Consider the following 23197-nt stretch of genomic DNA (forward strand, 5'->3'; position numbering starts at 1 on the left):
GCAACTTGCTCTTGTGGACAGTAAGCTAGGATACATTGTGTGGTGTTTCAAAGGCCACTGGGGGCTGTTTTTGACAAGTATTCCCCCAAAAAGCAGTTTCTTCCTGTTAAGTCAAATTCATTTCAGGTCTCATGAGCCAAAGTTTACTCTCAATGCGCAATTGCTAATTTTTTCTTCTTTTCATCTTTTTTTGGGTTCGCCAATTCACCCACACTTGCATTTCTGTGAAACCCATGGCATAGCCTCTGTTTGCTGGTACCCAAGAGTAGCTTTGACAGAAGATCCAGTGCAGCTTGCAGACGTAGGCTGCTGAATCCATCCATGTTGTTTAATGTAGATGTTGGGAAAGTTTAAAGTGAAATTACTTTAACCTTTCCACCAGCATGCTTGTTAAATTTAAACAAATGTCCAGAAGATAGATGGTGTGGATGATACTTTTGTCCTTCCCCCGAATTCACGTCCAGTGGTTTTAGTGGCCGTCGTTGGCTAATGTTTAAACCCTTTGTTTGTGTGTCGTGTCTGTGTAGCTGAGCCATCTGGCTGTCCTCTCTGTGCCGCCTGACAAGCTTCTGGTCAGGGTGATAAAACGGCTTATGACTGCGTCGGACGTTAACCTTGTGCTCCCCAGCTCCCAGCTCCTTGTTTAGGCCTCTAGTCCTCCCCCATTGAATCCAGTCAGGGCCTCTCTTTCCCTGCACCGTCGCCGTAGAAGAACCACAGGGTTTGACTGTTTGTTGTTTGAGTTTGGATATTCTCTATCTTCAGATTTGGGACTGTTGTACTCTTCTCTATTTAAATCCTGTGTTCTCTCTCAAATAAAAATAATAACATGTTCAGGCTGAAGTGATGCTTAGGTTCAACTCTGAATAGTAGCCTGCATTTAAAATGACTAGGACAGAGCATCAGGACTGCATCCCTCCTTCTAGAATAGTATGTTGAGCTTGTCAAGGACCAAAGGAGTGCTGCAAGGGGTCGTAGTTGGGGGGGCTTATCAGGCCTTGACCTGGACAGACCCCCTCACCCACCCTCCCCAAAGTAGCTAGACTGGGGTTTTGGCGGCAGGTTGGAGTGTTTTTTTAATATTTTTTCTCAACTCTAGCTCGGACAGCAAAGACTGGTAGCTCTGCCGGGGAAGCTGAGCGCTTTTAAATGTGGCTTTGATACTGCGGCGGAACAAAATATCCTGTGTCTCGCTTGTTTTACCAACCTCTTCCTAACTGCTTAAAATTTGAGTTAACATCAGCAGCACCTGAAAGAAATTGGCAAACTAAGGAAGAATGGGTAACCTTAAGCAGTCAGTCTCCATGTGTTTCTCACTATAGGCTCTCTTTGTTTGGTGTCTTTCTGGGGGTTGGAGGTGGCCGGGCGGGGCCCTGTTGAATATCTACTACAATTGACATGTCACCGACAGATCGGTCGGGGGAGTCAAAAGTGTTGTGTTGTCCACCCAAAGGCCCTTTTACCTCGATCTCTCTCTCTCGACAAGTTTACTCAAATGTTCTGTTGGAGCACCTGATTCGATGACAGACGGCTGGTGAAAGCAGCTGGTCTGCAGGCTTTTCCCAGTGTATGAACCAGTGTGTTGCCTCTGTGGCCATGTTTTTCGTGAAGGGATGTGATACACACTCATTTCCACGCACCTGGCTTTTGTTTGTCGATCCTTCCCCAAAAAATATATCAATCTGGATGAACCACACCCACCGTCTCACCGCAGCAACAAAAAGCACCTGGTGAAATCGAACGTCTGGACTTTTCTTGAAAAAGACAGAAAGACTGAGATTTGTGTTTGATGTCTGGTGATTGTCAGCATGGGCTGCTCAGATTTCACGACAGACAGAAAGCAGGCTGGCCAGACTGGGACGGCGGAGCCCGTCCGAGCAAATGCAGAGTCTTGAAACTCTCCCCTTTGAATAACTAAAGCTTACTATCTTAAACTCTTCTCTGTCTCATAGCTGTCTCTCAAACAGTCCCATTCTCTCCTTTGTGTGTCCAGCCACTGATTAGTTATTGAAGAAACCTGCTGCATTCTCACTTGTGTTTTAATGGGGTTCTAAAAGCCTTTTCTATAAATCTTTCCTACAGACCATGCTCCACCACCAACAACTTTTGCTCTCAATGGACAGACCCCTTGGGAAAATTTCTCTGGCCTTAATTTTAAATGTGTGGTTTCAGAGGCAAATGCTCTACACACCTCCCGTAGCTATCCAGTAGCTCACTCTCTATTTGTCTGTGTATTCCATATTTATCTAAAACAATACTATAATCATCAGCCTCAGTAGCCTAGCAACCTTCGATGAGCGGGGAAGACTCTTTATGCTATCCAAGCCCGGCCTGCCTCCATTCTCTATGGCCTTGAAAGGAGCACAGGACATTGTGTCATGCGTATGAGAAAGAGGGAGTCAGGAACGCCACATAGAACATATTCCCAAGATATTTGTCAAAGTTCAAGGACCCGGGTCACCGTTTTTCTATGAAAGCAACAACGCCCTGATGATTACACTGTGGTTAAGTCATATGAGAGAGAGAGAGAGAGAGAGAGAGAGAGAATGACAGGCGATACCATAGTCTGAGTGACTCAGCGCTACCCAAAATGAGGTGCCAAGATAACATCAGGGGCCCGCCTGATATCGCCGTAAACATGTTCCATATGTGTTCCCTTCCCAAGCTCTCTGTTATTTTCCTTTATACTCTCATCTCCTTTCCTTTCTGTCTGCTTGTTGTTTCACAATGTGCGGACGCACCTCTGGAAGGAAGCATTTTATCTCGGGTGGTGCTTTGACCCATACAGGACAGAGCGGTTTGTTGTTTGTATAAGGGGGTGGGGGGGACACAGGGTGAACGGGGTGAAGCATGTGTCCCCAATTACACCGTCGACATGTTGGAAAAGCAAAAAATGCTGCGCAGCCAATGGGAGAGCCCATAGGGTCCTAATTGAGATCAGGGCAACCGCCAAGTCTTACACTGTTGCTCCACCGATCCTAACATCCGCTTTCACTAATCCAAACTGGTGCACACATAGGCCCTTTCTCAATACCACTTAGGCAAACTTCGGACTTGCGGACTTTGAAGTTCCAACTTGGCAAGTTCGAACTTCCAAGTACAAACTTCAGAGGATGGGAGGATGCACCTGCAATTGGAACAGCAGCGGACTCAATGATGTCGCCACCTCAGCTCGTCTGTTAAAGGAACACTCCACCCATTTGCATTAAGCTTTGCATTGTTAGAAACCCAGTCATACTTTTGAATGGTCATGCAACACTCATTCATTTTCCCCTGAGACGGGAGAAATCCGTATTTACCTCTTACACTTCCTTCTGGCAATGACGCAAAAATCGTTGTTTTACATCATTGCCAGAAGGAAATACAAGAGGGGGGATTTCAATTGAGACTACAAGCACTAGTTCCTACCCTTTCAAACCCGCCCATAGGGGGTGGGACCTAATGCGCTAACAGACCTATCACAGATCAGTGCCAGTGCGTTAGACTTCACCTGCAGAAAACATGGCCGAAGGTACTAAATACGCAGACGGACACAAAATGGAGGATTGGGATTTTGAAGAAGTTATGGTAGAAATGGATGTTCGTGGCTACCTTTATGAGCCACAATATAGCGACGAGCAGCTGAGGACTATGGAGGAACAGGAGGCGGCTGAAGCTGCCGCCGCTACAGCTGAGGCAGACGAACTGCCTGCCGCAGACGAGGAGCCCGCAATCGCTCGAGCTTGGGCAGATTGGTGGTGCCTGTGCTCTCACTGTGCGCCAATGGACACAGAACAAGAGTCTGTCTGCTTCCGAGAATTCTAGCGGTGCCAATTTCTTCTGGACGAAATCACGGAATCGGAGGGTGACACAGACGTGTGTGTTGTCGATCACCCGAGTTTTGCACCCCAGGCTTTACGCCTCATCTGAACAGTTGGGTATTGGATACATATTTCTGGACCCAGAAAGTGTACTGGAAACTCCAGCCAAAGCCCGCCGGGAGAAACAGACGTCTGAGCATAGAGTAAGTGTTTGTTTTTTTACTTACACATTGGCTACAATAGTTTTGAGTCCCGGGGAACGTGACAATGTAGCTTTCCGAAAGTAGCCGATCTTATTCAGGCAGATCATAGGCTACGTTACGTTAGCTTGAAGTCTGTGTAATGCTGTATAGGCTACTCAAGGCATAATTTATCTTGCTTTGCTAATGTTCTCTTTCTTTCTTAGACAGTATCGGCTTCCTGTGTTGTCCAGGCCATCAGAGCTAATTACCCAGCACAAGATGGGCAGTACCGTGGCTACCAGGAGACAGTAGATGCTCAAGATGAGCTGTGACTATTTTGACTCAAGCAAACGCACACTACACGTTTTATTTTTTGTTAATAGTTCATATTTTTTCATGAATAAAACTTCAAATTCATGTTGGTTGTTGTGCTTTTTTTTTTTTAACCCAAGTGCTGTTATACTAAAGTAGGCCTACTGTATAAGATAAACACTTATTTCAACTGGGGAGAAAAGGGTGAGTACAAATACTTGATATGCTGAGCCACTGTAATTAGCAAATATTTTTATGCTGTACAGTAATATACAAATGATGCGTTTGAAAAAAACGAGGGCAGAAGTCTAAACTAGTCAACGTATCACAGGGATATGTTTACACAAAGTTTTCTCGCGCTAATACTCGCGCTAGGACCATGGGTCCTTCCCCATCCAAATGGAAACAGGCGGGCGGTGCAGCGAGTGCAATGCACTGTGGTAGTTGGAGGATATCTTACTTTTGAGCCAGAGACACTTTCTGCCTTTTCTCAGGCTAGGATGAAGCAATTTCAATTTTTTTTGCACATTTATAATACAGATGATTATTTACTTCATATAACCTTCAAATCTCCACCGGTGAAGTATCCCTTTAACTGTGCTACGGCCTCAGTAGTATATGCGAAGGCATATACTACTGAACAATATAAACAAATTATATAAAATATAAATAAATTTGAAATATTGTGAATGAATATAAATCAAAAGATTTGCGTGTCGTGTGTATAAGCTATACACACAACTCTATATATGTAGGGTACAGATGCATGTGCCGTGTATAAGCTATACACACGTCACGCGCATCTGTACCCTACATATTAAAAGTTAGTGCCGGGAAAAAGATTAGGAGTTATTGTTGGAGAGTAGGCTATTGATATAAGAATTACGCACAAGCGGAAAATTACACCGATTAGAATAGAAACCCACACACCCACACACACACACACACACACACACACACACACACACACACACACACACACCAAAACAGCCCTGTTAACATCACAGAATACAATTTTAAGAATACCACTTTTTACCAACATAAGAAATAAACCTTCTGCCTAAAACAGAACAAAACAACATTTTCTCAGATACTTTCAGTGGCCCTTTGGTGATCCCCCATCCACCCCCGTTTGTTCCTGACAGATTCAGGGATCATTGGTGCTCATATTGGTTTCCCTCGCCCCGCCAATAAAAGCAGGTCGGGGTCACGACGATGACATACAAACTTTGCTCCCCTCATTTTAAGCTGTCGCCATGGCGACCGAGTCAGGTCTGGCATATTGATGGGCAGTGAAGCAGGAAATAGCATATGTCTAGGTGCAGAGCAGCTGTCAGGAGGATATTACATGCAGAAGGCTCCAACAGATTTCATCTCGGTTACCTGAGAGAATCCCATGCAGTAGCTTGGCAGGAAATTAGGTAATACAATGGAGATCTTTGTGCCCCTGTGTTTTTTATTATTTTATTTGATATTAACGTATCTTTCTTCTTATTCTCTCCTTTTGCTCTGTCCCTCCCTCCTGTCATTCCATCATGTGTGTGAGTTTTGGGAGGTGCTCCCCTTTGAGAAGGGGAGCTGGAATCATTTAGAAGGTGTACGCATGCTGCTTATTCAGCCACTGGATGTGTAACCCCCTTGTGCATGAAGAACAGGATGGTGTCTTCTGCATAAAGACACCAGTTTAGAACAACTCAGACCGACGTGTTGTTTCACCGTCAATTCATCTAACAATGTTTTTGATTCCATTTAGTCTCGAAAATATCGCAAATAAATGATGTCTTGTGATGTCTTATATATTTTTGTTTTATCTGACAAGCAGCCTGAATAACCCTAAATATTATCATATAGTCTAATTGAGGCGCCACCACAAATGTGGCTTTGGCTATCGTTCTTGACCTTTGGGCCGAAACAAAAAAGCTTCTTCTTTGGTTACGTTTCCTTTCAGGTTATCATAGTTACAGGCCAACATTTTTGTGCCAAACTTCTTCATAAGGAAAGGCTGAACATAATAAGGGCAAGTTAAACGTTGTTATATAACTGTCAACTAGAGAGCCATCAAAGTATAACATCACGTTCACGACAGTGCCCTCATTGTGTCTTCTTCAATTGTCACCATTGGAAAAAAGAGATGCAAGCACTTGCCAGACGCAAGTAAAATGATTGGTCTTCAGTTTTGTGTGATTTTGGACTCTGTTAAACTTGAACCTGCTGGAATCCTCCAGTCTGTCCCTTTTCATCCCGTGCTTCCTGTAGAAGCCATATTACATTTAATTACCGCAGACTGTCGCCATAGCTTTTAACTGAATAAAGCTGTGAGCCTGTTTAGTTTAGATATTTTTCCTTTCTCTCACTTATTCCTGTCCCGGGTTTTCCAGACGGCCTCTGAAGGAAGGCAGGTGTTCCTTCACTCCTCTTTATCACCTCGACTGCCAGAGCTTCAGCAGGATCTGGATATCCATAGACCATCCGTCTACGGTCTCGTTGTCTGGGTTCCATTCACTCTTTCTCCCTTAAACACACTCTCGCTCACAAACACACACACACTTAGGCACACACACAACACGCACACTCCCATGCGAACACATATGCACACACACACAACACACACAAATGCGTACATATAGGCGCATACACACAAGAACACGCACTTCAGGAAGACCTTTCACATTCTCTGTGTCTGGTTATTCAGTTGTCCACATCTAAAGGCTGGACTTCATAATATTGACACACATAGGCGTCGATTACGCCGGGGACGCTGGGGACGCATCCCCACCAGATTTCGTCAAGGTTCATTTTGTACCCACCACACAAAAAAAATAAAAATCGAGTTGAATAATTATGGATTATTACACAGGTCTTCTCAATGCCGTGGAACGCTCCTTCACTTGCATGGGCTCTTCACAACTTCCGGCGGTGAATATTTGATAATTCACCGTTGCTAAGTATAATTGACCGCTGTCAAGGAAAACAAAGGACTTTTTGCCTCTAATGACGTCTTTGGTATCACTCCTCAAGTAGTCCGGTAACTTTTCAACCCCAGCGTCTTCGGTTGCTAAGCGACGTCAACATCTTTGGCAGACTCTTTCTCTGCTGGTCAACACTACGAATGCTGGTAACCAAGGGCGTAGGAACCGGGGGGGACGGGGGGGACGTGTCCCCTCCAATATCGGAGACAGGCGCATTTGTCCCACCTAAAAATTATACCGGATCTGTCAGGTTTCCGATATGTGTCCCCCCCAATGTTAAACTCATTCCTACGCCCCTGCTGGTAACAAATAAATTGTAAAAAGACACATTATGTGAAGTTATTTTTTCGTTTTGGCAAGTAGCCGTGTAATAAGCGGGGTTGTGGTGACCCACAACAACAATAATAAAGACATTCACCAAGGGACTGTTCCTTTAAGGAAAAGGGGTTTGGGTTAACAGTTCCGGTTTATGACAGTTCGGGTCTTACGGGTGTTCTGGTTTACGGCAGTTACATTTTGAACTCATGCTGGAGTATCTTGTTGGATTTTGAAGTGGAGAGTGTCTCGTCATTTACCGCACTCCACAGGGTAATGTATAGAACGTCGCCGGTCATTATCGAAAATAAGCCCCTTCAGGGCGAAGCAAGACACCTTCGCTGCGCGTCGGTGTCCTGTTCGCACTGTCGGGGCTTGACCTTTGGGTCAATTTCACAGTGAAAATGGAGAAACGTGTGCTAAGTGGGTCGGCATAGCGTAAAAGAAAGAAAGAAAAAGACACTAAAGTACTGCCCTGTGCTTTTAAAGTCATGAAATTAACCTTCCAGGTTCTCTCTGTTCTCTCTCTCTCTCTCTCTCTCTCTCCTGGCTGCGCGCTGCATTTTAATGTGTGTGATTGTGGATTGCATGAGTTATATGCGACCAAATTCGGTGTGATAGTGCGTGTATTTGCGTGTTGGTCGGGGTCCATGGCTGGTTTGTGTCCAGGGCCCGTGGTTATGTTAATCAGTCCTTGTGCAAGGCGACAGCCAGCTCGTCAGGTGCAGTTAGGGTTAAGTGTCTTGCTCAGGGACACATCAACACTCATCTAGGAGGAGCTGGGGATCAAACTAGCAACCTTTCAGTTACAAGACAACTGCTCTACCTCCTGCCGACCTCCCTATGCCTGCATGGCACACATTCAATGTTGTGGTGTGACTCTCGATGCTTTCCCATTGGCAGTCTGCAAATTCAGCTCCTTACCTTAGATTTAACACTACGTATATCCAACGAATCCTGGGACATGTTTTATTGTTAAATGATTTAGTAACTGCCAGTTCTCTGTGTGTCTCCGCGTCCTGGAGATCTTGCTGGGTGCACGTGATGAAAGACATTGATCTGGTGCATAAGAGAGGCTAACGAAACGGCCAGTATTAACACCTTCCCAGCACTCGCACTGACCTACCAATCAAACTTCCCTAAGTCAAAACAGTCCTCTCTCCATCCAAGAATCCAGAATATGCGATCCTTTGCTTTTCCTTTTGATAGATTCTAGATAATAATAATTGATCTGTTTTTTATAGCGCTTTTCTAAATACTCAAAGACGCTTTACAAATAAAAATGGAATACATACAGACAGTACGGACACTGTCTGTATAAATTTACTTGGTGATGGGGATGAGAAGATAAGCCAGACAAAGCAGATCAATCGCCTTCTTGCATGCAGAGCGGACCTGACAAGGGTAGACCTTCTGATAGACATACAGAGTTGGTTTGCAAATGGCTTCCTTCCATGTCTGCCTGTTGTCACGTGATTCCTAAATCCCAGCGACCTTCTGAACCAAGCTAGATCATCCTGCCATCCTAAGATTCCATCTGCCACTGTCTCTGCTTTGGAATTATCATCCTTCAGGAATTCCGGAATTCTGACTCTGAGCTGGCAGGATAGTGTGTGTGTGTGTGTGTGTGTGTGTGTGTGTGCGTGTGTGTGTGTGTGTGTGTGTGTGTGTGTGTGTGTGTGTGTGGCTGCACCTGAGCAGCTCAGAGAGTGCCAGGAATGCAACATGCCATGTCTCTTTTCTACATAGACGCACGCTTTCGGCACATGGGAGCCCATAACTCCCAGTCCCAGGGGGGCAAAGGTCAGGCACAAACAGGCAGGTGAGATGACTATATTCGTCGGCCATACAAAGGCAGACAGGCTGACAGACGGCAGCACAAGTATTTCAGGGTTTTGGTTTTGCTTCCTCACATTCAACTGTCACTCACAAACATACACACACACGGATGGTGTGTATACGGCGTCTTATCATTCGGTATGTGCTTTATAAGCTGGCTAAAAAAACAGACCGCAATCCGCAACTCATACGTGGCCAACAGGTCTGGCAGATTTGATTGCGGAGAGCAAAAGCCTGCGCAACACAAACAGCCTTTAGGTATTTGGTCAGGGTCTCCATGGCGGGTGCCGTTTCCAGAGTGTCAGTTGCGTGCCCCAGTGTCTCCCCAACGCTCGCCCCTCTGTCCCTCTGGCTGTCGGCTCGAGGATGGATGAGCCGCACGTTAGGTGGTAGCATGCTTGCGCGCATTCCTCGCCGCTCTGCTTACATCGCCTGTAAGTAGAGCCGAGAGGAGCCAGACCCCAAATGGTCTTAGCAGGGATTTCTCATTAGCGCTGTTGCTACTGCCGGGCAGCAGCAACAGAGAATAGCCCAATGAAGCTTTAGCACAGGGTTTAGTCGTAAGCCTTGCCCCCCCGAGAGAAGCAGAACAGGTTCCTTCTGCATTTCCATGGATGGAGCGACGCTGGCGGCCATCGCTTATCTTAAAGGTTCAAGGCCGACGAAAGGCTGATGAAAAGGCAGACGAAAAAAAAAATATCAGGACCTTCCCTGTTTTGCAAATACCATTCAGACTCACGTCATTGATTCATTGGAAGCATATTTGAAGTTAAAGCAGCGGACCTGTCACTTTTTCTGCGGAATCCTTACCTAATATAAAAGACAGCCACATTTGTATTCCTAAAAATCTGTATGATGAGACATCGAGGCATCAAGGCCCTGCCATGGCCTTCAACAAGCCATGTCGAGGACCACTCCTAGCTTCTGCTAGAGCATTTAGGTCTGCACATCATGAAATTCAGACAAACCTCTTTCCCAGACACCAGAGGTTTTGGCAGGTGTCCCGTACTTTCATGTTCTTCACGGTTGAAGGACGTGAAATTAATTTGTTACAAATCTGCAAAGGCCAGAGAATCGAGCGTTGAGAATAAAAACATCAGTAATTCTGCACTCTGCATGCTGCCAAAGGGCTCCACTTGTACATTATATCACAAGTTCTCCATCTTGGATGTCATGGCCTTAATAGCATGTCGGATTCCTTGCCATAGACGCTGTTAGTACAGACCCAGATCCAATTTGGCTTTACTGTGTAAAAGCAGTGTGCTATTGAGTTTCCCAGCAGCTATATTAAAACCGTATAGCCACGGTCACACGGCAGCCATCTACATGAAAGGAAATGCTATTAGCTCAGCAGGGTACCGTGCATTTCTGTGACCATCACCAACCCGTCTTCTCGTATGGTGTATTTTGCTGTAGCAAACGCTGTGCTGCTGTAACTACTCGGGATTGGATTCAATGAGCTGGCTACCGCTGGCTTTTGATGTACTCGGAATCACTTTACTCAGAAACGGGATGTCCAGATGAGCACAGTCTGATCTCTTCACTGCAGGTCATGTTGGTCAGTTCACTTTTGGGCATGAACACACAGCTCCTGCTCACAACTTTGTACTGTAAAATGCATTACATGTCTTCAGGGAAATTAAATAGGTCTTTGAAAATGTGAAACTGAAGTGCCCAAGAGGGTTGTGTTCTTCAAAGTTTAACCTAGATATGACCTAGATATTAACTTAACGCTTCACGCTATTAAAGTTAATTTATTTACATACACATATGTAGTTTTTTTCCCAGCATCCCCCCCCCCTTCCCGTTGCAGATTCATGTCAGGGCAAATGTCAAGAGGAAGCTGAGCCTTTTCTACATCTCTTGTCTATTGTTGGGATCTAAATGGAGCCTTGTCATACAGCCCCCTCATGACCTGACCCCGTCAGCCACATAGCCTCTCTCCCCTCACCCCCCTGGTCCTGGTCTTGTCTCATAAGGTTACCACTGCCATGCTCTCTAAGCCTCGGCTGTGTTCTGCGATCCCGTGTGGCCTTTAAGGTGAACTCTACCTCAGGCTGCTGCTTCTCTGTCTGCCACACACACCGCAGTGCCAGCAGCACGCACACATACTGTGTGTGTGTGTGGGCGCCTGTAGACACGAGGAGAGAAGTCCCTTTGCCCTGTGTGTGTTTGAGTGTGTATCGCAGCCAGAGGAGCATCAGCATCTTGTGGACTCTTCCTTCAAAGCGCCGGTCGGCCCCTATCTTTTTTCTTCTCGCCTCTGTTTTGTTTCGAGCCTCTCTGTGTGTTTTGACTCTGGCTCCCCCCCCCCCCCCATTTTCCACTGCTCCCATCTTTAATGTCACCTTTTGTCTTTTGTCCTCTCACTTTTTGTCCTTTTACATGACACTCAAATTATTGGGTTAGTCCAACTATGATTGGATTATTAAGATGCATGTAGACACCTTAGTCTGACTAAAATCGAATCGAATTGGGTTCTCATAGTCAGATTAAGACCCTCGATTATTCGATTTATAGTCGCATTAAGCATGCATGTAAACTTTCAATTTGATTGGAATCGGATTTTGGAATCAGATTTTGAAGACGATAGTCGTGTTGTTGCCGCCGTCGGAAAACGAGAAATGGCGAGTTATTCTAAAGGTGGAGAAGAAGATGGAGGAAGCCGGTGTCGTGCCAATGTAGTTACCCCTATAAGAAGTGTATCCACGGCCACGGGAGCGAGCATTCATTCAGTGCAGGTGGAAGTACACACTATGCTTCGATTTCAACCAATAAAAAAAAAAAAAAAAGTAAAGTAAAGTAAAGTAATCTGTAAAGGCACATCTGTCAAAATAAATGTTTTTTTCGACATTTATTTTGACAGATGTGTTACGATCTTTATTTATTCATTGCACCGCGGCCGAACTGACGGGGATATTCTCTGATATTATGAATCTTAAAGACTGCGTCTGGCTCTCCGACTCTCTGGTACTTCCACAACAAGTAAAGACTCGCAGTCGGGGTTATCTCGGCCATGGTTGAGGAGGAATTGGGGGAAAGGAACTTTGGCTTCGACTCTCTGAAGTCCAGATTGAACCGCGACATGGAGGAGAAAGGGATTGTTGACGAATGTGGACTAACGCTGGAGGAGCTCCGCTGCCGGAGGAGCTCCGCTGCCGGTGGAGCTCCGCCGCCGGTGGAGCTCCGCCGCCGGACTCCCTGCCAGGCAGACACATGGCAGACAACATTGAAATGTGTTAATAGGCTAGAGAAAAGTAATTTTGCTTGTTATTATTGATTCAGATCTTAGATTATTGGAGGTGATCCACAAAAGCCTATATGGTCGGAACAATGGGATGTCATAGCAGAGGGTTTATTTATTTAACAAATAGATGGTAGAATTAATTAAAACAGCAGCATAGAGATGCGTCTTAAGCTGCTTCTTAAAACGATCAACTGCCGTTGCTGTTCTGTAGGGGCAGTTTGTTCCAGGCCATTGGTGCATAAAAACAAAATGCTGCTTCACCATACTTTTTCCCGTTCATCTTTGGTACATTAAGCAGGCCGGCACCAGAGGACCTGAGAGGTCGAGTTGGGACATATTCGGACAAGCAGTCAGATAAATACAAGGGTGCTAAACAATGTAGTGCTTTAAAAACAAGTAAAATAATTTTAAAATCAATCCTCAATGCTACAGGGAGCCAGTGAAGTGATGCTAGAACTGGAGTGATGTGATTTCTCAACCTGGTTTTTGTTAAAACTATGGCGGCTGCATTTTGAACAAGTTGCAGTTTTTCTATTTTTTTTTGGGGTAGACCAGTTAGAAGTGCATTGCAGTAATCCTCCAAACGTGAAAATAAAAATGCATGCATACATTTTTTTGCATCTTTCATGGATAGGTAAGGTCTGACTCTGGCAATGTTTCTCAGGTGATAAAAGGCAATCTTTGTTTCTGTTGATATGTGATTTAAAATCCAACTCAGAGTCAATAATGATACCCAGATTTTTTACTGTATTCTTATTTTGTACACTCAGACTTCCCAATCTTCTTAACATTATATCTCTTTGCACCTCAGTACCAATGATAAGAATTTCAGTTTTGTCCTCGTTTAATTTGAGTTTTAAACGAGTTTTCACTCATCCACTGTGTAATTGCAGACACACAATTTGTGAGGGATGTGAGAGCATTGGGGTCGTCTGCAGCTACAGACAAGTACAATTGAGTATCGTCAGCATAGAAATGAGTTAACTCTGTGATCACAGATGAGTTTTCCAAGTGGCAGCATATACAAAGAAAACAATAAGGGTCCAAGAATGGAACCCTGAGGAACACCGGAGAATATGTCATGTGTGTCTGAGACTTGGTCAGCGATAAAATAACTTCTGCCTGTGAGATAAGTTTAAAACTATGATAGGGCTGTGGCTGAAAGGCCGATCCAGTTATTAAGGCAGTCGAGGAGTATGTTGTGATCGACCGTATCAAATGCGGCTGACAGATCAAGGAGTACGAGGATGGAAATTTTGGTAACCCTTCCTTTTACAGTCCCCTAATTACTAGGTATTTACCTGGTAAATATATGGTAAATCATAGTGTATTACTGGGTAATTACCACCGGTAATAAGAAGATAAATACAGAGGAAATGCCCGGTAAATATATGGTAAACCATAGTGTATTACTGGGTAATTACCACAGGTAATAAGGAGGTAAATACAGAGGAATTACCCGGTAAATATATGGTAAATCTTAGTGCATTACTGGGTAATTACCACTGGCAAAAAGAAGGTAAATACAGAGGAATTACCTGGTAAATCCTATTGTATTACTGGGTAATTACCACTGGTAATAAGAAGGTAAATACAGAGGAATTACAGCTGAAGTACTAAGTAAAACCTCCACAATAACCCACCAACTCAACTAAGTACCGTGTAGTTGTAACTGTTTTAGGTTGGTAATAACTCAGATATTATTGTATACTTCCTAGGAATTTAGGCAACCAATCCTTAGATACACCTATCAATTCAAGTTACACTTGTAGTTATCCAAGGTTTATGTTGGTAACAGCACAAGTTTAATGATGTACTATCTAGAAATTAGCATAGCACTTTCCAATAAATTACTTTTTCTTACATAGTTATTAATAGCTACACCCATTTAGAAAGGGTTTATTAGATTTACCTTAGAAACTATGGAATTACTTACCTGGTAACAACCTCTGCAGGAACCGTTTTCCTCTTGTTTCATGGTACATCTTCTTAAATACTGGGTACAAAGCCGTTTGTTTCCATGGTGTTACCACCTTCTTACCATATAATTTGTAAGATACATTCCAGTCCATGCAGTAAACTGGAACTTGTACCATGTACGTTCTGCAACGTTACTAAGTAAAACATGACAATTTACACTGTAAGTAAGCTGAAACTGTACTGTAAAAGGAAGCCTTGTTTGTTTCCATGGTATTACCAGGATTTTACCATATAATTTGCAATAAATTATTCCCTTTTCCATGCAATCAACACAAACTTGTACCATATATGTTCTGCAATGTCGTTCACCAGTAGTTAAGCACTTTAATTTTAGTTAAAAAAAAAAAAACACTGTTGATAAAAGGCATATTAAAATTAAACAAAATCAAAGGCTTATCTTTCAAACAATGCATATCTCAGAAACAGGCACTGAACACTGAAAAAAATCGGTCAAAAAAAGAGCCGTCCACATCAACTCAATTTAAATGTTACTGATGGTGTTTTAATAAAACACATGGCAGTGTTATGGTAAGTGACCAAAATGCAGACTGCTTCAACCTCTACAATTTGAATAAGTGGCGAATGCCATGCAGCAATCTGCCTATGGGAGCATCTTTGTGGTCATTCGCAAACCAATGAGTCCACTTCATGAATGAGAGATGGCTCTTTAGTGTCCTCTCTGTGCGGTATCCCTGCAGTCTCCACACCTGGGATTTGTAGGCTGACCAAGCCCTGACCAGGTACCTCCAAATCTCCCCTTCCATACTGTAATAAAGTATCAGAAGACAAGAAAATAAACATTAGGACTGTCAATTAATGAACATTTCTAGAACATGTAAAACTCAAAGATTATTTTGTTTGCCAGTTAAGAAAGGATGCTGGTCCTCTGGCCATTGTGTTTGGTCATAATAAAAAGAAAAAAAAGGCATAGCCATACAAATGCACTACATTACGGGCTTAGTATGTTGAGGACAGTTTAGGAAACCATATCGAGAAAAATCACAAAGACATGTTATTGCTATCGATGTCTGCGCAACAACAACGTCATCTACGTTCTGGCTTCTACCTGTTTTAGGGACCGTCTACAAATTACACTCACAGACTGGCGGCAGAGACGTTACCATGGAATTGTTTGAACATTATTCTCATGTAAAAATACATCTAATTGTTTTAAAACAACTTTCTCCAAAATCTTGCCAAAAAAAGGCAGGTTTGATATAGGTCTGTAATTGTTCAGCATAGAAGGGTCAAGATTATTTTTCTTCAGTAAGAGCATGACTGAAGCTGCTTTGAGCGACTCCAGAAAAATATTTTGCTCTCTGATTCCAGAGAGCAATTAACTATATCCAGAACATCATTCAGCAAACTGTCTAAAAAATCTTCATCGCATCCAGTGAGCAGGTTGATGATTTCATCTGCAAGATTGTTTTCCGAAAGTTCTATTTTACTTGTTCTGGTGAAGGAACTAAGATTTCCATGAGTAATGTTAACAGTTGGATTATTCAAATTTGCAACATTGTTCACAATACCAGCCCGGATATCAATTATTTTATTATCAAAGAATGATGCAAACTCATTGCACTTAGATTTGGATGAAGGGCAAAGCTGCTCATGAGACTGGGGAGGGTTAATGAGGCGGTTGATTGTGGAAAATAGGAATTTCGGGTTGTTAATGTTTTCATTAATAATGCCAGAGAAATAGGCCTGCCTAGCACAGTGTAAGGCTTTGTTATAAACAATTATAGAATATCTAAAAATCTCGCTGTGAACTGTAAGTTTGCTTTTTCTCCATATGCGCTCAGCTCTGCGGCAATTTCTCTTGAGCAAACGTATTTGCTCATTCTTCCATGGTATAGATTTACTCTGTGACTTCTTTTTAGTTTTCATAGGGGCCACTATGTCAACAGCTGATTTTAATTTGAAGTTCAATTGAGTTACCTTTTCATGCACTGAGGAGACATTAGCCACGAGAGGTAGACTCTGCAGGTGATAGGGGAAATCAATAGCTGCATTTGTTCCACCCACAGAGGCATGCCAGGTTAGAGAGAAAATGGGGGGACAGAGAGAGAGCAATGAAAACTAGAAAATGCATTTAATGCAGAAAATGCGGTGAGTGCTGTAGTGCAAAGTGAGGTTGGAAATATGTTTTAGTAAAGACACATAGTTTAAGACGTAAAGAAATGTTAAATGGCTTAAATCAAGTGAAGGGATTTGAACAAAAGTCGAAATGGGGTAAACAATGTAAACATGCACACCATTTAAGAAAATGTAAATGGTTGGAAACAAATAAAGTGACAGCTGAATGAAAAGCGCAAAGCATTGCTAAAAATGCAGAAATGTGCAGTTTATTGAACTGAAGATTCTGAAAGGTCAAATGTATTGCCCTGCACTGCTGAAAAATCTGAAAGGTCAAATGTATTGCAGTGCACAGTGCACCTGGAAGCTGAAGTTAAAAACTGACGCTTACCTGAGGAAGCAAAGTGCTGAAATACATTGTTACAAAAGCTGGAAGCTAAACTTATATTGTCAAAGCTGGAAGATAGTAGTAGTAGTAGTGGCACTAGCTGTTGTAGTAGTAGTAGTAATGGACTGTTAGTAGTAGCTTAAGTAGTAGTAGTAGTAGCTGAAGTAGTAGTAGTAGTCGCTGAAGTAGTAGTAGTAGCTGAAGTAATAGTGGTACTAGCTGCACAAACAATATGCCTTATGAAAGGTATTATATTGATTGATGTTTGTAGAAAGCATTATAATAATCCCGCCAGTTGTTTTTTTTAAACCAGCCAAAATTGTATGAACTCGCCTAATGCTCATTTTTCCAGCCTAACGTTATTTAAAGTAGTTAAATTGAGCGAGAAAAACTGCCCAACCTGCCAACACTGCCTGCACGTCCTCGTGCTCTAACCTCAGTGTAAATCAATGAGACCAACTGTAAACAAGCCGACATGGAACTTAAACTGTGATTTTGAAAAAAGTATAAAGGTAATAAAAATTCTGTTTCCAAATTATTCAAGATACAAATTTGTTGATTTGTTTAACCTTTGAACGAAGGTTAACGAAAAAATATTGACCAAGTTACGAAGTCTGAGTAGTAAGTGTCGGAGAATGGGCTGACGGCTCCGCCGTCCTCCCATTGACTTCTATTGTAAAAAATAGTACTTTAAAAGTAGAATATCTTTAAAAGTATAAAATATTTGAAATGAAGCGCAAGATTCCAAACTAATCTGAACATTTTAAAATTGGAATGGAGTCTCTAGGTGAAAAATTGAGGAAGGAGATAGTTCCCAAAGTTTGTAGAGAATAATAAAGAAGAAAGAAAGAGTAAAACTTAAGAACAATAGTTGAGCGCTGCCTGCAGATCTCACCTAATGAGGCGAGGGAGAGACTTTTCAGCCCCTCTTCAAGCAAAGGATGTAAGTTATTTAAAAGGATTCTTGGTGTAGCCACAGTGGGCCCATGGAGGGGAGGCTGAAGCTGGGAGGACACAACGATCACTCAAGTGACTGAGCGTGAACGACAGAAATCATCAGAAAAAGCCACCTGGAAATAACCTAGGTCCTCCCTCCGGGTAACCCCCCAATCCCCCACCGTGAGCTCGGGGTCAGTTCTCCAGCTCACAGGAGTGAAGGCACGCCTCAGAAGATACCTTAATTACATAGTGAAAAAGCTCCTGCATCGCTCACACTTACCACACCAACCAGCCTGGCTCCAGGCATACCCGCCTCCCCCCTAGCCTGCATAACAGCGCATTAGATGCTAAAGTGTAACCACTGCACGACTGTAGATCTCTTGACCTCAGTCCCTCCATTTTTTCCATCCATCTTTACCCCTCTTCACTTAAATTTTCCTACATCGACCCCCTGTCATTTTTCCTTATTTTGGACTGGATTTTTTTTCTTCGGTTTCAACGTTCAGCAGCACCATATTTAGATTATTCACGCATTCGGGTGAAATTGCCAGCTCTTGGTTTTTTGTTCATACACCTCGTTCCTTGAGGAGGGACCATTTTGCTATAAACCTTATGGTTGCTCTCTGCTGACGTACAGTCCAACCACATGTGCCGTTGACCGGGCTGTGAGGGATTGGCATGACAAGAATACCAAGCACGAGGAACGCCGAGACAAACGAAGTGCAGCGCGGCGTACGTCGTTGGTCACTGTGTATTTCGCGGTGTATTCAAATAATGTATTTTATATATTAAATATAGCCTATTTGTTTTGTTTAATGTCAAGAAGTTTAATGAGATACAAGGACAAAGTTCTTAGTTGAAGCGTCATATAGTTTTAGTGGTCGAAGCGATAGTAACAGTATCTCTTTTATCAAGAGGTTGCCCGTTCGATCCCTTTTAAAGTCTGATTTGTTTTTACTCACAAATCTCATACCTATTGCCTCCAAGCCAAAAACAACCTTAAAGCCCATCAACAACACCATCAGGATGGGTCTACTTAATGTTAGGTCTCTTAATAACAAATCATTTATAGTGAATGATTATATTACCACTTCTAAACTGGATCTCATGTTTTTAACTGAAAAATGGCTGAAACAAAATAACAGTGCAACCGTTCTGATAGAGACAGCTCCTCCCAACTACAACTTTTTTGATGCATGTAGATCTGGAAAAAGAGGTGGAAGGGTTGCTGCTATATTTAATAATGTATTTCAGGGGAAACATGTTATTTGGTGATTTTCCATCATTCGAATACCTTTGTGCTGTATTGAAATGCTCCCCCAGAGTTCTCCTATTAATTATTTACAGGCGACCACTCTGCAAATTTTTTCGATGACTTCACAGAATTATTGTCTAGCATCTCCACAGACTTTGACTGTCTAGTTATAACTGGTGACTTCAATTTTCATACTGATGATTTGAATGACAAGTGTGCAAAAAAACCTTTTTAACATTTTGGACATGTTTGAACTGTCTCAACATGACTTATTGTAAGCGGCACACTCCCAGGGGTGGGCAATTAATTTTCCCAAAGGGCCACATGAGAAACAGGGACTGTTGTGGAGGGCTGGACCAATAGGCTAAATTCAATTCAGCTCATTAATTTGATCTCTTTATAAAAAGCAGTAAAATGTAGGGTATTTGATAAGCTGTGACTGGTAAGAGTAAATGTTATGATATGAATATGAAAAAAATAAAGCAGCTATCGTACAAAATGCAGTTATGTTAGTATTTAACTAACATCCACAAAAGTAATTCGAACAAATTAGCATGTTTTTACCATTTTTCAAAGAACAGCATTGAATGAACTTTATAAAGTGCTATTACTATTTCATTTGCAGCGTAATTACAGAATTAGCTATTTTTCCACATGTTTTCTTCAGATGAAAAACTGAAGCAGACATAGTACAAAATGACAACATGTCACTATTTGAACAGTATACTCTGAGAAAAAAAAAGCAACAGCAAAAGGCTGTAAAAAGTTAAAAAAGCTTTTTAGACAGTGCAATGTATTTAAGATTTAGCAGAAACCTAAAGCAAACATAAAAGTCTTCAGTCTTGTTTTAAAGGTAGTCAGAGTTGGGGCAAGTCTTTTAAGAGACCAGACATTTACAAACTTAATTTCATCATCAGTGTGAGGAACTACAGTAACACGGTTATGTGCAAGAACAACAAGTGACTTACGAAATGAAATCATTTTGCTTAGCTTCGACTCTTGCAACAGGAGAAATCGTGTCTCCTTTCTCCAAGAGTAGTCGCTGAGCTCTCATTTACCGAGCAGCAGAAGCACGTTGTTTGGGTGCGCCGCTCTAATTTACCCATGTAGAATGATGCATCGCATTAGTTCCGTAAAATCAGTAAAATCATAATTGCTTTATTTGGTCAGCACGGGGAGGCCACGGGGGGGGGGGGGGGGGGGGCAAGGACATGTATACAGGGGCACTGGCCCCCGTAGGCCCCCTTGTAGAACCGCCATTGCTTGCAGTGGCGACTTAAGTTGAACTCTTTCATGACTGATATAGCTTCTAAGCAAACTAGACAGATGGGTTTGCCTTTGAATATTATGAACAGATACTCTGCTTCCCATCTTGACTGAAAGATACAGTTTTCTTGAGCGGTTTTCTTGATTTTCATTACATTTTTGCACTGCTCATGGTCATGGCTCATTCTTTATTCCTTGCTGATGGGGAAGTTCCGGGGGCCCGAAATTGTTTGCATAGGAAGCGTCCACTTTCGGGTTAACGTCATGACTGATTCAATTGCGATAAAAAAAAATAAAAAATAAAAAGTTTAATTATCTGCGGGCCGCACTAGGTGAGGTTGTGGCCTGCCAGTTGCCCAACCCTGAAGTAGATTAATTGCCTCATGAGATGAGACATGCACTTTGTGTTTAGTGACGACCTACGATTCTCACATGGAGCCACATGGAGTGATACATGGGCGTGAATCTTTATTCACTGTTGCTGCTCACATTCCAATATGGTATCTACTGCAGTGCATATGCATGATCTATACACTGGATGATATATGCACGCAATATTTGTATGCATTTGTAACTAGGATGGTTGGATAATGTTCTGCAAAGAAACACATCATTACTTAATTACCCATGATTAAAAAACGACACAAAGCGCCGCGACCGTTCTCAATTGTCGTCCCCTTATGAACACATTAATGAGACTCACTCTCTTTGTGCACTCTCATGAGAAACCTAATCTCAAATGACCCACGTTAACCCAGATAGTACTCCTTTGGTAAATTAAAGGTGCCAAGTATGAGAATAAAGAGGGAGAGAGACTATAAAGAGTTAAAAATAAAATTGGTTAACAATTCGTTAATATCTTTAACTGTACTACGTAAGATCGTGATCTTGAATAAATAGTTGTGGTTTCCTGATGTTCCTGTTGGAAGTTTCGGAATCAACCCCAAATAACTGAGTAGAAATTTGAACCTTTTCTCTGTTACTTTGCTTTCTTTGACATTAGACCCCATGTTCTAATCTAGCCTTTGTCATTGTATACCTTACTTGGCTTTCCTTTATCCTTCTCTCAACTTTCTTTTCCCCATCTCAACGTCCCCTGTTTAGAAAACGGGGACGTTAGCCAGGCTGGTTACACTTGGCTAGCGGTGTGTTAGCCAAGCTAGCGGTGTGTGACACGCTGCCCTCCTCTCCTTGTAAACCAAACCATTCAAAGCCCCTGAACTTCTTATGGTCACAATGCATAGGAAAACTCGAATCTCCCCGGGACCTGGCTCATTGAAGAACACTAATACTGTTGTCAAGCGGTGAGTGACCCAGAACCAACTGCCAGTGGTTTCACGTCCCTGGGGAAGTTTCTAGAACTGGTAATACTCAGAGAATGCCTTTTAAGATGTTATATGAAAAATGAGAACAGCAGTGCTGCCAACTTTCCCAGTTTTGAGTAAGATTACTTGTTTTGGGGGCAGAGACCCACATTTTTGCAAAAACTCGGCGTCCCTTCACCTATTATTGAAACCTTAAATCCTAAATTTTACATATTGTTGGGTTGTAGGGCCCATAACAATTATTGAACAGGGCCCTTAATGACCTGCTTATGCCACTGTCAACTTGGCATATCTTATGGCAAGGTAAAGTAATTGACGTTGCCCGTGTTAAAAAGCGTACTAACAAAATGACTGTGGGCTGAACGGAAAGTCCTTTTAAAATACTTTCCTTGCGTTAGTGGCAGTTCAACTACTGAAATCGATAGGCTAAATAAGACTGTAATGTTGATAAAATGGTCCAAACTGAGATAGGGCAGTGGTAGTCTGACAAAGCTTTCCATTCGCAGGTAGCGTTTCTGAATGCTGCTCATAAAGACGAAGGCTTGCGTTACGAGCCAGCGGGCCACCCTCAAGAGTGCCTTGCTAACAGGTGCTGGGTGCTGGGTTAATTTTGTGACAAGCGACCACAGAACACAGAGTCATTACCCTCTTGCCACAGTACCCAACCAATGACAAATCATCACCCAATTAGCACGACCCCTGGTGTCAAGCAGGCCTGTTGATCCTCAAGCTGCCTTCCCTGCCTGGAAGGGTATTTGTATTTAGGATTTTGAAGTTTAATACGTCATATTTGTATAATTTGCAAGGCCACATCTTCTCATCATTTTTGATTGTACAATTGTGCATCGAGTCTTTTTCATTTTCAATTCATGATGATACAATACAAGTACGAAGAACAACAATATTGAACTATTGCCCAGCCCTAGTGTGGAGTCAAACGTTGTCTTGTAATGAGACATGTCTTGTTTTCCTTCTGCTTAAGTAAATGCTTTTCATCCATCAAATCCAGCTTTCGTCATTATCATTGGACCAAAAAGTTATAATCAAGGTCTCCAGATCTTTCTTCAGAAATGGGTTAGGCCTGTATCTATCTGTTTGTCAGCGTGCTTGTGTGTATGGTTAGGCCTGTGTGTGGGTGCGTATATATGCATGTGTGTGTTTGTTCACAGTGTCGTTCGATATCTGTCAGCACTTTGCTCATTCATCCTGATCAGCGACAACACTGTGTGTGTGTGTGTGTGTGTGTGTGTGTGTGTGTGTGTGTGTGTGTGTGTGTGTGTGTGTGTGTGTGTGTGTGCCAAAAA

At 42.7% G+C, this 23197-nt stretch overlaps 1 protein-coding gene across 1 annotated transcript in view; it reads left to right on the plus strand.

Annotated features, from left to right (window-relative positions):
* The window catches only part of ror1 (receptor tyrosine kinase-like orphan receptor 1), a 122928-nt gene that overhangs the window by 59706 nt on the left and 40025 nt on the right, over positions 1-23197 (plus strand). The gene's annotated exons all lie outside the window — the stretch shown is intronic.

The sequence above is a fragment of the Pollachius pollachius genome, assembly GCF_949987615.1.
Source record: "Pollachius pollachius genome assembly, chromosome: 7".
NCBI lineage: Eukaryota > Metazoa > Chordata > Actinopteri > Gadiformes > Gadidae > Pollachius > Pollachius pollachius.